Genomic DNA, 15,762 nt, shown 5'->3' with positions numbered 1-15,762 from the left:
TGTTTTTCATTTTTCAAAAATAAAAATGGCAATGTTTTTGTTTTTTGTGACTTTCTTGAACTCTTTTTCTAAAATAAAGCATTAAACATGAAGAAGTGATCTCACGGAATCCACTATGAACAGTTCTGTTATGGCTCAGTATGATTTCAATAATCCCATCTACTAAGCTGAAGAGGAGAGTGAGGAAGACTGTGAACTCCCTAAAGAATTGGTCAGATTGTTGAAGCAGGAGGAAAGGGTCATCCAACCTCATTAGGAGGAGTTGGAGATTGTTAATCTTGGTACTGAGGACGCCAGAAAAGATATTAAGATCGGGGCTGCTTTGAAAGAAGATGTCAAGAGAAGGTTGATTGAGATGCTGAGAGAGTATGTAGAGATATTCGCCTGGTCGTATCAAGATATGCCTGGGTTGGATACCGATATTGTGGTGCATAGGCTACCTCTCAGAGAAGATTGTCCTTCAGTCAAGCAGAAGCTTCGGAGAACTAGTCCTGATATGGCTGTTAAGATCAAGGAAGAAGTTCAGAAGCAGTTGGACGCGGGTTTTCTGTCAGTGACCACTTATCCCCCGTGGGTGGCCAACATCGTTCCCGTGCCGAAGAAGGATGGCAAAGTCAGGATGTGTGTCGATTACCGGGATTTGAACAGAGCGAGTCCGAAAGATGATTTTCCATTACCTCACATTGATGTATTGGTGGATAATACGGCTCAATCCTCGGTTTTCTCTTTCATGGACGGTTTTTCTGGCTATAATCAGATCAAGATGGCGCCAGAGGACATGGAAAAGACGACATTCATTACACCTTGGGGCACGTTTTGCTATAAGGTGATGCCATTTGGGCTGAAGAATGCCGGTGCTACCTATCAGAGGGCTATGACGACTCTCTTTCATGACATGATGCACAAAGAGATTGAAGTGTACGTGGATGATATGATTGCGAAGTTGCAAACAGAAGAGGAGCACCTGGTTAATTTGCAGAAATTGTTTGACCGATTGAGAAAATTCAAACTGAGGCTGAATCCAAACAAGTGTACGTTTGGTGTGAGATCCGGGAAGCTGTTAGGCTTCATTGTCAGTGAGAAAGGGATTGAGGTTGATCCAGCAAAAGTCAAAGCTATTCGAGAAATGCCTGAACCAAAAACAGAAAAGCAGGTTCGTGGGTTTTTAGGGAGATTGAACTACATTGCACGGTTTGTATCTCACCTAACTGCCACATGTGAACCGATATTCAAATTGCTAAGAAAGAATCAAGCAATCAAGTGGAATGATGATTGTCAGAAAGCTTTTGACAAGATAAAAGAGTATTTACAGAAACCTCCAATCCTCATACCTCCAGTTCCAGGGAGGCCTCTGATAATGTATCTATCAGTGACTGAGAACTCGATGGGATGTGTATTGGGACATCATGACGAGTCTGGTCGAAAAGAGCATGCCATATACTACCTTAGCAAAAAGTTTACCGACTGTGAAATCAAATATTCACAGCTTGAGAAAACTTACTATGCTTTGGCCTGGGCTGCTCGCCGACTGAGGCAGTATATGTTGAACCATACTACTTTGTTGATTTCTAGGATGGATCCAGTAAAGTACATCTTTGAGAAGCCGGCTCTCACCGGACGTGTTACCCGTTGGCAGATGATTTTAACAGAGTATGATATCCAGTACACGTCGCAGAAGGCCATCAAAGGTAGTATTCTGTTAGACTACCTTGCCGAGCAACCGATTGATGATTATCAGCCGATGATGTTTGAATTCCCTGATGAAGACATCATGTATCTGAAGATGAAAGATTGCGAAGAGCCTCTTGTCGAGGAAGGACCGGATCCTGATGACAAGTGGACACTGATGTTTGATGGGGCTGTGAATATGAATGGCAACGGTGTTGGGGCAGTGCTTATTAATCCAAAAGGTGCTCATATACTTTTTCTGCCCGACTGACTTTTGACGTCACCAACAACGAGGCTGAGTATGAGGCTTGTATCATGGGGATAGAAGAAGCCATCGATCTGAGGATCAAAACGCTTGACATTTATGGAGATTCCGCTCTAGTGATTAATCAGGTCAACGGAGATTGGAATACTAATCAGCCGCATTTGATTCCTTACAGAGATTACACCAGAAGAATACTGACGTTCTTCAAGAAGGTGAAGCTGTATCATGTCCCCCGGGATGAGAATCAGATGGCTGATGCCTTGGCTACTTTGTCTTCGATGATCAAAGTTCATTGGTGGAATCATGTGCCACATGTTGCGGTGAATCGACTCGAGAGGCCTGCGTATGTGTTTGCCGCCGAGTCTGTTGTTGATGGGAAACCGTGGTACTATGATATCAAGAATTTGCTCAAGAGCCAGGAGTATCCTGAAGGTACATCAAAGAATGACAAGAAAACCCTGAGAAGGCTATCTCGAAGATTTTATTTGAATCAGGATGATGTGTTGTATAAGAGAAACTTTGACATGGTTCTGCTCAGATGCGTGGATAGACACGAAGCAGACATGTTGATGCAGGAAGTGCATGAAGGATCTTTTGGTACCCATGCTGGTGGTCATGCAATGTCCAAGAAATTGTTGAGAGCCGGTTATTATTGGATGACTATGGAATCCGATTGTTTCAAGTATGCTCGAAAGTGCCATAAGTGTCAAATCTATGCTGATAAGGTGCATGTACCACCAAGCCCTCTGAATGTCATGAATTCGCCTTGGCCATTCGCCATGTGAGGCATTGATATGATTGGGAAGATTGAGCCTACCGCTTCTAACGGACATCGCTTCATCCTGGTTGCGATTGATTACTTTACCAAATGGGTGGAAGCAGCTTCCTATGCTAATGTTACCAAACAAGTGGTTGCCCGGTTCATCAAGAAGGAAATCATCTGTCATTATGGGGTTCCTGAGAGGATCATTACTGATAATGGTTCGAATCTCAATAACAAAATGATGAAAGAGCTTTGCAGAGATTTCAAGATTGAACATCACAATTCTTCTCCTTATAGACCGAAGATGAATGGTGCCGTAGAGGCGGCAAACAAGAATATCAAGAAGATTGTGCAGAAGATGGTCGTGACGTACAAGGATTGGCATGAGATGCTGCCTTTCGCTTTACATGGGTACCGTACTTCAGTACGTACGTCGACCGGGGCAACCCCTTACTCCCTTGTGTATGGTATGGAAGCTGTCCTACCAGTTGAAGTGGAGATTCCTTCTCTGAGAGTCTTGTTAGACGTCAAGCTTGATGAAGCCGAATGGATTCGAACAAGGTTTAACGAGTTGAGCCTTATCGAAGAGAGACGGTTAGCAGCTATGTGCCATGGGCAGTTGTATCAGAGAAGGATGAAGAGAGCCTTTGATCAGAAAGTGCGTCCTCGAAGCTATCAAACTGGTGATCTAGTCTTGAAGAGGATCCTTCCTCCCGGTACAGATAACATGGGCAAGTGGACTCCTAATTACGAAGGTCCATATGTTGTTAAAAAGGTTTTCTCCGGTGGAGCCTTGATGCTTACAACTATGGATGGTGAAGATTTTCCGTCCCCTGTTAACTCAGATGTAGTCAAAAAATACTTCGCATAAATTGACCCGCTGGACAAAAAGAATAAAAGAGTCCAGGCAAAAAAGGGCATCCCGGCGAACCAAGAAAAAAAGAAGAAAAGGTTCGGGCAAAAGTTAGGGATAAAAATGAAAAGAATTTGTACACCCGGTAAGTCGAAAACCCGCAAGGGCGGCTTAGGCAAAAATGGGTATCCGGGTGGATTGAAAACCCGCAAGGGCGATCCAGGCAAAAGAGGGATTAAAGCGAAGACTACAGTCTGAGTTACCTGTACTTCATCGCACTTCATGGTCTACCATCTCGAAGGATGTGATCGGTCCAGTCATTCTTCTCAGAAAGCAAGGAAGTTGGGAGGAAAACTGATGATCTGTGAGTTATAACAGAATTGGGAAATAGTGGATGCCGTGTTCACATTGCCATTAGGATAGATTTTTCCTTTTATGCGCAATTACCTCTTTCTAGGAATTGCTTCCCGATGTATTCGCCTTTTCAGGCCCATTTTCAATCAATAAAAATCGCTATTCAGATAAATTGCTCTCTTGTTTTTTATTTTACTGTTTGTTTGCAAAAACGTCCAAATTTTTGATAAACATTGCATATAAAAACATGAAGTGAAATTCTGGCGTAGTCAGAATTCAGATGTTCTACTTCAAGTAATGACATCTGATCTAACATTGTAACTAATACAGCAAGACAATTATTAACCACTGTACTAGTATGCACACGTTCACAGATGTCACGACATCTCATTCTATGTCACCCTAGAATGGATGAACACCTGGTTCTGTGCATCAGGAAGAAAGACTAAACAGAGATCAATCCTAGCACTCACTTCTGTTGTTTTCTTACACAGTTATCAGCATGATGTCTTACTGTTGATTTTGGACATCATTTGTTACATTGTTCCAGTGTGTTTGTCTTTTACTTGTATTTCCTGAATTAAAGGTTGAACACGTTAATCTAATTTCCACTTATTAGATTGCTAACAACTAGGCTATTTGTTAGGTTCATTAATTGTAGGTTAGTAGTTGGTTTCCTGGATTTTAGCTCAGCTGTTGAATCCCTGAAGAATAGCTTGAGAAAAATACTGAAACAGAAAAACCAATCATCCTACACTTTAGCACATGCTGTTGGGAATGAATGTCACAACATTCAGTTCGACAGCCAGAACATATGCTGATTCTGCTATGTTCCTGGAAACGGACTGTGCTAAGTTTGCAGTACTGTAAAAGACCAACTAGTCTCTACTTCAGTATCAGCCTTCAGTATCAACTGTCAAAACATCCAGTTTGACAGTTTCACAATGATCCTTCAGCCAGGTCTGTTATCCTTGAAAAGAACAGACTTAAATAAATACTGAACTGAACTTAACCTGCTTATTATTCAGTATACGCTGTCACTGATGAATGTTACAACATTCTGATTGACATTCAAACAGAAGGCTATATACCAGGTCTGTTATCATCTTGATAAGCTGACTGGAAAAACCAGCTGAGTTATGACAGTAATAAAAACACATGCAGAAGGAGAACAAACACAGGAAATTATTAACCCAGTTCAGTCCAACATGACATACATCTGGGGGCTACCAAGCCAGGAAGAAGATCCACTATTAGCAGTATTAATTCAGAGTTAAACTCCCCCGTTTACAACTCTTCACTTAATCCCTACCCAATGCAATCTATACCTAGGAACTCCTAGATAGAAACCTCCAGTTTCCATTCCTATCACTACAAATACAATGTAATGTTAACACACCTTGAACTTGCTTCACAGCTTCATTCAAGAACAAAATCACTCTTGCCTACAGGCTTTGAGTTACAAATACTCTCAGCTTTGACCACTGAGAAACACATGGTAACCTTCCCACAGATTGGGAGGTTTACCTCACACACACCCCTAAAAATTCATTCTAAGAGGCTTACCAAAAACTAGGTTACAATGTGCTATTTATAACCTAATCACCCAACTGGATTTGGGCCTTCAGAAAATCGCAGCAAACTTGTTCTTTGCTGTTACAAATACAACAGAAAATTTCTGCTACAAACAAGGTCTTCAATCCTAGAATCTCTCCATATATATCTCCTTATTTTGAGCCTATATATGTTCTGATTGAGTCTTTAAGACCTCCACATGGGAGTTAGGATATTCACCAGATATCCTTGCTAATCCCAGAATATATACTGAATTAATTAATTCAGTTTTCTACACATGTGCGATGTCACAGGCATGATGTCGTGACATCGTACATGACATGTTGGTCCAGATGTTGAACTTCTTCAACCCAACATATTAAAACAACAGAGATGATTACATTATTTGTTTTACAAAATTAATGCCAATCCTAAGGAATTAACATGAAGGCTAGACAATAACGTGCAGAAAGATAAAACATTTGAAAATCATTTTGAATGTTGAGGACACTTGAGCGTATCTTGTCCATGCAGTCCCCTGGGGCATGTTTGTCTCGTTTGCAGGTTGTCTCCTGGCTGAACGGTAGTCATCGTTTTGTTCAGAAATGTTGTCGGCACTGTCCAGTGGGGTGGTGTAAGAACAAAAATTGTTCTACAACAGATTCCTTGATTTTGATGATAACAAAGGATGAAACCAAAAATGGCACCCTAACGAAAAGTTTCTAAGTGTGCAGGGTTCTAAAGAAAGAAGAAATAAATCTGATGATGTCATCAGATGCACAACAAGATCAGATACAAATTATCAAGTATCAGAAGCATCTAAAGTGGAATCTCGTTTCAAGTAGCTCTGACTCTGGACAAAACTGCAAAGTATCAGAAGCATCTGAACATGAAGTAAAGTCTAGAAGCTCTGACTCTGAACAAATGCCTTCTGTAAACTCTGGAAGTTATCAGCGCCATCTGAACTCTCAAGAGATAACATCAGAAGCAAGATTCTCCAGATACACGAAGAATCTAATCAGAATTGTTAATCATGATGAAGTAACGTTTAAGCCAAGTTAAAGTTCTGCAAATGGATTTCCTCAATTAGAAAGAGACGTTAATCTCCACTTCCAAGAGAGAAGATACTACTTGTGGTAAGTAGTCACTTCTAAGAGAAAAAGTCTCCTGCAGAAGCTATTTATGGAATGGCGTAATTACATCTCATTATCCAGCAGATTTAACTCTACTTCAACTCTATTTCAACACTACTTCAACTCCTATATAAAGAGAAGAAATCAACCTTCAGTAAGCAAGAAATCACTAGCCAAAACTATACTGAAATTATATCACGCTCAAGAAAAACATCTTTGTTCTTCAAAGATTTTCACTAAGCTTTTGCTTATCAAGTGAAAAATTTGTTCTTAAGTTTGTAATACTTGCTTAACTAGAAGCACTCTAGATTACATATCTTGTATCTTTTATTTGTTTGATTTCCTCAAGTGACTCTTTGTAGTCTGTAGACTTGAGAGGACTAAGAGATTTTCTTCTCTCTTAGGGGTTGTTTGTAATCTTTCAAGATTAGTGGATTAAGTCCTTGTTGAAGGCGAAATCACCTTGGCCGGGTGGACTGGAGTAGCTTTGTGTTATAAGCGAACCAGTATAAAATCATTGTGTGATTTTCTTTTTGAAAAGCGCTTATTTTTCAAACAATTCAAACCCCCCCTTTCTTGTTTTTCTCACCTTCAATTGGTATCAGAGCTCCGGCTCTGTTATTGATTTTCAAATCAAACACTTAACCGTGTAGAGAGATCCAGTGCGAGAAAAACAAATGGCCCACTCAAATGAGAAAGATTCTTACAATGCCAAGCCTCCTATTTTTGATGGAGAAAAGTTTGATTACTGGAAAGATAGAATCGAAAGTTTCTTTCTGGGTTATGATGCTGACCTCTGGGACATTGTCACAGATGGATACAAACCTCCAACCTTAAATGGAGCTGAAGTTCCCAGAAGCAAAATGTCAGAAGATCAGAAACGTGTTTTCAAGAATCACCACAAGGCCAGAACAATACTTCTAAATGCTATATCATACAACGAATACGAAAAGATCACCAACAGAGAGACGGCTAAAGATATACTTGACTCTCTGAGGATGACCCATGAAGGAAACTCCCAAGTCAAGGAGACGAAGGCTCTGGCGTTGATCCAGAAATATGAAGCCTTCAAGATGGAAGATGATGAAGCTATAGAAGCTATGTTTTCCAGATTTCAAACTCTTATTGCAGGTCTTAAAGTGCTAGACAAAGGATACACGACTGCAGATCATGTTAAGAAGATAGTCAGAAGTCTGCCAAAGAAATGGAGACCAATGGTTACTGCTCTGAAGTTATCAAAGGATCTGAACAATATCAGCCTTGAAGAACTTGTTAGTTCTCTCAGAAGCCATGAGATAGAACTAGAGGAGGATGAGCCTCAGAAAAGGAACAAGTCAGTGGCGCTGAAGTCCAGACCTGAAAGACGGAAGTCAGACAGAACCAAAGCTCTCCAGGCAGAAACTGCAGATACTGACGACTCTGAACCTGAAGACTCTGATGATGAAGAAGAACTGTCCTTACTAACCAGAAGAGTTAAGCAACTCTGGAAAAGAAGGAACAACAACAACTTCAGAAGATCAAGACCCAGAGGGGATCGATCAGAGTCAACTTCAAAAGGTAAACCTAATAAAGATATTACCTGTTTTGAATGTAAAGAAACAGGTCATTACAGAAATGAATGCCCCAAGCTGAAGAAAGATAACTCTAAGAAAGAAAGCTTCAAGAAAAATACCTTCAGAACAAAGAAGGGATTAATGGCCACCTGGGACGACAGTGAATCCGAATCATCAGAATCTGACTCTGATGAACAGGCCAACGTAGCTCTTATGGCTACCACATCCAGCAGCTCAGATGAAGAATCTGAAGAGGTATTTTCTGAACTTTCTAGATCTGACTTAGAATCATGTTTATCAGAAACTCTTACCTCTCTTCAGAAACTAAAACAAAAAGTTAAAGACATTAAAGGCCTTCTTAAAGCAAAATCTGAAGTATGTAGTAGACTTGAGACAACAATTCTAGCACGAGATGATACTATCAGATCTCTAACGATAGAAAGAGATGGAGCTAAAACAAAAAGCTTAGAATTAGAAGAAACGTTGTCTCAAGCACCACAAACTTCAAATGAAATTATTTATAAATATGAAGAAGCCTTTCAACAATTTCTGAAGAATGGGATAAATAGGAGTATTATGGCATCCATGATTTATGGAGTAGGTCAGAATAATAAAAGGGGAATTGGGTATGATTCTGAGGAAAATAAAACCTCTACCAGTAACCAAATTAAATCGCCTTTTTCATACCACTACACACACACACAAGAACACAAATTTAAAAATGCTAGAAGACCCAAAGTTGTAAGAAACTCTGGGAAAACTAATCTGAAAGGACCCAAGAGATTCTGGGTACCGAAAGATAAGATCATCTATGTTGCAGATATCCTATGCAGCAAAGTTCAGACACCAATCATGGTACCTGGACTCTGGATGCTCGCGACATATGACGGGAAGAAAGTCTATGTTCCAAAGCCTGGAACTTAAAGACGCTGGATTTGTAGGCTTCGGAGGAGATCAGAAAGGAAGGATCAGAGGCTCCGGAACTATTGGTAATGGTACTCTTCCCTCTATATCTGATGTTCTTTATGTAGAAGGATTAATGCATAACTTGTTATCCATAAGTCAATTAAGTGATAACGGTTATGATGTAATCTTTAATCAAAAAACGTGTAAAGCCATTAGTCAGAACGATGGCTCTGTCCTTTTCACAGGCAAGAGGAAAAACAACATTTATAAAATAAATCTTTCTGATTTAAAAGATCAAAATGTTAAATGTTTAATGTCAGTTCACAAAGAGCAATGGGTATGGCATAGACGCTTAGGCCACATTAGCATGAGAAAACTTTCTCAGCTAACTAAACTTGAGTTAGTCAGAGGCCTGCCTAAACTGAAGTTTTCTTCAGATGCTTTGTGTGAAGCTTGTCAGAAAGGAAAGTTTTCAAAAACATCTTTTAAAAAGAAAAATGTTGTTTCTACCTCTAAGCCTCTGGAGCTTCTTCACATTGACTTATTTGGTCCTGTGAAAACAGCATCAGTCAATGGAAAGAAGTATGGACTAGTAATCGTTGATGATTACAGCCGCTGGACATGGGTAAAATTCCTAAAGCACAAGAGTGAGTCTCACTCTGTATTCACCAGTTTCTGTTCTAAAGTGCAAAAAGAATTTGACTCTAAAATTGTTAGAGTCAGAAGTGATCATGGTGGAGAATTTGAAAATAAAGATTTTGAAGAACTATTTGATTCTAATGGAATATCCCATGATTTCTCCTGCCCTAGAACTCCACAACAAAATGGAGTTGTAGAGAGGAAGAATAGGACACTCCAAGAAATGGCCAGAACCATGATCAATGAAACAAATGTAGCAAAGCACTTTTGGGCAGAAGCTGTAAATACAGCGTGTTATATTCAGAATAGAATCTCTATTAGACCTATTCTGGAAAAGACTCCCTATGAACTGTGTAAGGGAAGAAAACCCAACATTTCATATTTTCATCCTTTTGGATGCATTTGTTTTATATTAAATACTAAAGAACATCTGAACAAGTTTGATTCCAAAGCACAGAAAGGTATTATGTTAGGATACTCAGAACGCTCTAAAGGCTATAGAGTATACAACACAGAAACCAAAATTGTGGAGGAATCAATTCATGTTAGATTTGATGATAAGCTTGACCCTGAAAAGTCAAAGCTAGTTGAAAAGTTTGCAGATTTAGAGATCACTCTGGTAGAATCTGAGAAAACTCCAGAAGCAACTGTCACTCCAGACTCTGAAGAAATTAAATCTCCAGAAATTCAAGGAAAGTTAAAAGTCGTATTAACGTATCTGAAGATTTGATTTTGGGAAACAAAGATGAACCTGTTAGAACCAGATCTACTTTCAGAACTTCTGAAGATATTCCTCTGGGACTAGTGTCTCTGATTGAGCCTACGTCCTGTGATGAAGCTCTTCAAGATAACGATTGGGTGGCAGCTATGCAAGAAGAGTTAGATCAATTCTCCAAGAATGATGTCTGGGATCTCGTTCCTAAACCCAGAGGCACTCATGTCATTGGAACCAGATGGGTTTTCAGAAACAAACTGAACGAGAAAGGAGAAGTTGTCAGAAACAAAGCACGACTGGTAGCTCAAGGTTATAGTCAACAAGAAGGTATTGATTATAATGAAACCTTTGCTCCAGTCGCGAGGTTAGAATCTATTCGTCTTCTTGTATCTTTTGCTATTAATCACTCTATCAAATTATACCAAATGGATGTCAAGAGTGCATTTTTAAATGGTTATATTTCAGAAGAAGTGTATGTAAATCAACCTCCAGGTTTTGAAAATTCAAACTTTCCAGAACATGTTTTCAAACTTAAAAAATCTTTATATGGACTAAAACAAGCCCCCAGAGCTTGGTATGAACGTCTAAGTAATTTTCTTCTGGAACAAAATTTTATCAGAGGGAAAGTTGATTCTACACTCTTCTGTAAAAACCATAAAAATGATCTCGTGATATGCCAGATTTATGTTGATGACATTATTTTTGGTTCTGCTAATATCTCTGTTTGCCAAGAATTTTCTAAGTTAATGCAGGCAGAATTTGAAATGAGTCTAATGCAAGAACTAAAGTTCTTTCTGGGAATTCAAATCAATCAAACTCCAGAAGTCACGTACATTCATCAAAGCAAGTACATTAAAGATGTTCTGAAGAAGTTTGACATGACTGAATGCAACTCTGCAAAGACTCCTATGCACCCAACTTGCATTCTGGAAAAGGAAGAGGTAAGCAACAAGGTTTGTCAAAAGCTCTATCGAGGTATGATAGGCTCTCTTCTCTATCTGACTGCTACTCGTCCTGATATTCTCTTTAGCGTCTGTCTTTGTGCCAGATTCCAATCAGATCCTAGAGAATCTCATTTAACAGCTGTTAAGAGAATTCTTAAGTATCTGAAAGGAACTCCTAACCTGGGCCTGATGTATGAGAAAACATCAGAGTATAGGCTTTCTGGTTATTGTGATGCAGATTACGCAGGAGATAGAATAGAACGAAAAAGCACATCTGGAAATTGCCAGCTTCTGGGAAACAACTTGATCTCCTGGGCTAGCAAAAGACAGTCAACAATCGCTCTATCAACTGCAGAAGCAGAATATATCTCAGCATCACTGTGCACAACTCAGATGCTCTGGATGAAACATCAGCTAGAAGATCTACAAATCTTTGAGAGTAACATTCCTATCTTTTGTGATAATACTGCTGCTATTTGTTTGAGTAAGAATCCTATTTTACATTCCAGAGCCAAACACATAGAAATTAAACATCATTTTATTAGAGACTATGTTCAGAAAGGAATAGTAACGCTGAAGTTCATTGATACAGAACATCAATGGGCAGATATCTTTACTAAGCCTCTAGCTGAAGATAGATTTCTTTTTATCTTAGAACATCTGAACATTAAAAATTGCCCTGAGTAAAATATGGCTCTGAACATGTAAAATGAGACTCTGATAAAAACAAATATAATTCTGCCTCTGACTCTGATACTTCTACATTGTTAAGAAGATATCTGAGTTAGAAATCTTCAGAACCAATCTCTTGGTATTCCTGAAGATCAGATACATTAACACGTGGTACTCTGGAACGTCAAACCTTAGAACTTCTAGACAGCTGTCAAGAAATTCAAAAGGCAGACGTTTGAGTTTTTCCTCGAGCAGTGTGCAAACTGTGGGATTAGACATTCATTTATGAGCTGTAATCATTTTTCCCCCAAACGTGCTATTTTGGTTTTTGTGCTAACGCTGGTATGTGTGTCGTTTTGCATGTGTTTGAACTTAGGTATATAAACACTTTTCTCACATTTCACACACTTATCACTCTCACTCACTCTTAAACCCTAAACCCTCTCTCGAAGTTTTCTCTGCAACTTCTTCAGTTCTTCATCTTCTTCTTCAATCTTCTTCATGAATGCTCAAGAGCAAGAAGTTTTTAACTTCTCCCAACAGATGGAAGCCAGTTCTAATCCCCAAACCTCAAACACTCAAACACCACTGTTACAGGCGTTACCATGACCCCTGTTTATCAAGAACCTCACATTTTGGAACGTGAACGCCACATTCATCTTGCAACCTCCTTTGAAATTTGGATGTACTGTGTGAATCGCTGGTAGATTTTGAGAATTTGAGAAGAAACGGTGTTGATCTTACTGAAGATCTTCACAAGCAAGGTTGGGAGAACTACTTCAACAGGCTTTATGGTCCCATTTACCCCCTTCTTGTCAAAGAATTTTGGAGACATGCTGATGCAGATGACCAGTTCATTGTTTCTTTTGTTCTGGGAGTGAAGATTGTCATCACTGAAGCATCAATTGCTTCCTTGTTGAACATGGAGACTACTGGAGGAAAAAGGATTTACAACATTCCTCCAAGGTCTAAGCGCATCACTGAGGTTATCAACCCAACAATCTTCAAACCTAATGTTGAAGGAAATCCCTCTAAGAACAAGGAGCTTCATCAGAACCTCCGAGTTTGGCTGAAAATAATTCTGGGAACCATTCACCATCGCCCAGCCTCCAACTCCTCTGATTATATTAATGCTGATCAGAAACTCATTTTATATTGCATTCAGAAAGGTATCAAGATCAATCTCCCTGTTCTTCTTTTCAAATATCTAAGGGATTCTGTCAAAGACTCCAGAAACAGCTTGAAGCCAAGATCTTACATCCCTCTGGGAAGACTGCTTTCTGATGTCTTCATTGAGCATGGATTGGTTGACCAGCTGGAAAAGGCCAAGCTGATGGATGATCTGGCTATAGAAACTGGAAGGCCTCTGAATGCCAAAAACCTGAAGAGCATGGGAATCATCAAAGAGATTAGAGTCAAGCCCACTATGGATGTGACCTGGGAAGCTCTGAAGGATCAGAGGAAGATGCCTCATGGCCTTGAAAGGTTCTTCAAGAATGAACCCAGAGATGCCATTGCTATCTACCTTCAGCGTCTGCTGGATGAAGGTATTGATATTTCTGATTTCAGAATTGAAGACCTTTTGGATTCAGAAGAAGATTTGGTCAGATACAAAAGAGGTCTTTCTGAGAAGAAGATAGCTGAGGAAGCAAGGAAGGCAAAGAAACCCAGACTTGGAGAATCTTCTGGAACCAAAGCTCCAGCTCCTCTGAAAATCTCTTCTTCTGGTAAGTCTATTCCTCCTGTTACTTCTGTAATACCTATGATGGCCTCTTCTACTCCTCTCCCAACACCTCCCTTATTTACAACCTCTGAAATCCCTCCTTCAACCATCAGAACCTCTCAACCTCCACCTGTTCTAAAAGTTGCTCGTAATTTCACAACAACCTCTGACCCTAATCAACTATATCACCACAGCTCTTCCTCATCCTCTGAACCAGAAACACCCCCATATTTTAGTGTTTCTTCATCATCATCCACAGAACCTTCTGACCCAAAATCCCCAACAATAGCTGAAATTTATGCTAGAAAATTCGCCCCACAAACTCAAACACAAACTGAAGTAACCTCAACCCTCCGAACTTCTCTTCCACAACAAACAACAACCATCTCCTCTGAAAATCAAACTTCCCTTCCACCACAAACAACCACCACACCCTCTGAAACTCAACCATCTGATCCCTTCACCTCTAATATCACTCCACCATTTATTCCCGCTGTACCTGGACCAGACTCTGACCCTTTAGACCTAAATCCACTATATGCTTCATCCCCTAGTCTTCAACCAGACGCAGATTCTGAACTTCAAGCAGAATCTGAACCTCAACAAACTGAACCTCAACCTCTAAATCTCAGCCCTCAAAACTCTCCACCTCATTCACCTGAACCTGAACCTGAACTTACCATACCTACCCTTGAGGAGGCCATTTTACAGGTTGCAGAAGCTTCAGTCCAGAAGATCAAGTCTCTGGCTAAAAACTCTGAAGTTAGTGATGATCCTAAATCTGTTAGGACACACTGGAACAGAGTCATTAGTTGGATGACCTCTGAGTCTTATAGGCTGAAGAGTATCTCTGAACAAGTCAGAAATGGCTACATCAGAGACTCTGAGGAAAGACTCCAAGAGAGACTGGCTAGAGAAGCTGAGGCCAGAAGATTAGAGGAGGAAAGATTGGCTAAAGAAGCTGAAGAAGAAGCAAAGAGGTTAGAAGAAGAACGACTGGCAAAGGAAGCAGAACTTCTAAGGATTCAGGAAGCTGAAGCCAAGGCTCAGGCGGATGCAGAAGCCCAAGCTGCTGCTGAAGCTCAGCAGACTCTGATTCAGGGGGAGTCTTCCTCTGCGATCCCTCTGATTCTTAACACTCTGAAAGAGATAAAGCAAGATCAGCAAGAGATCAAGAAAGATCAGAATGAGCTCCGTGCCAGGATGGACAAGCAAGATGCTTTGAATGAAAACATCCAGAACATGTTTGCCAAGTTGCTTCAGAGACTTCCTCAACCTCCGAACCCTTAGGCACTTAGGATTTATTTTGTTTGCTTGCCTAGTGTTTTTGCTTCTGTCTTCTTTTTAGCTCTGATATTCTTCTTTGAATCTGATGTTTTTGACTGTTGTTTGCCTTTGTGCTTTTTAATGAAGTGTTTTTCTCTTTATTATTCTTTTTATTTTTTTTATGCCTTTTTGATTATGCCAAAAAGGGGGAGAAATTATGAAATAGCTCTGATGAAAATTATGTCTAAAACCTTAAGCATTCTGCAACAATTGTAGAAATAGCTCTGATATAAATAGCTTTGATTAAATAACTCTAACATTAAAATTAAGAAATTGCAGAAAGTTTTCAGAAATCTCATTACTTGGAAAGCTCTGGTAAGAACTTCTGAACTCCCTAGCGCTAACTCAGGGGGAGCTTCTGTCTATCTGATCTTATTTTATTCATGTTTCATCTGCTATTTTAAGTTGTTTTGTCATCATCAAAAAGGGGGAGATTGTAAGAACAAAAATTGTTCTACAACAGATTCCTTGATTTTGATGATAACAAAGGATGAAACCAAAAATGGCACCCTAACGAAAAGTTTCTAAGTGTGCAGGGTTCTAAAGAAAGAAGAAATAAATCTGATGATGTCATCAGATGCACAACAAGATCAGATACAAATTATCAAGTATCAGAAGCATCTAAAGTGGAATCTCGTTTCAAGTAGCTCTGACTCTGGACAAAACTGCAAAGTATCAGAAGCATCTGAACATG

This window comes from Lathyrus oleraceus, chromosome 7, assembly GCF_024323335.1.
Source record: "Lathyrus oleraceus cultivar Zhongwan6 chromosome 7, CAAS_Psat_ZW6_1.0, whole genome shotgun sequence".
Classification (NCBI taxonomy): Eukaryota; Viridiplantae; Streptophyta; class Magnoliopsida; order Fabales; family Fabaceae; genus Lathyrus; species Lathyrus oleraceus.
Note: the sequence above shows the minus strand (reverse complement) of the source record.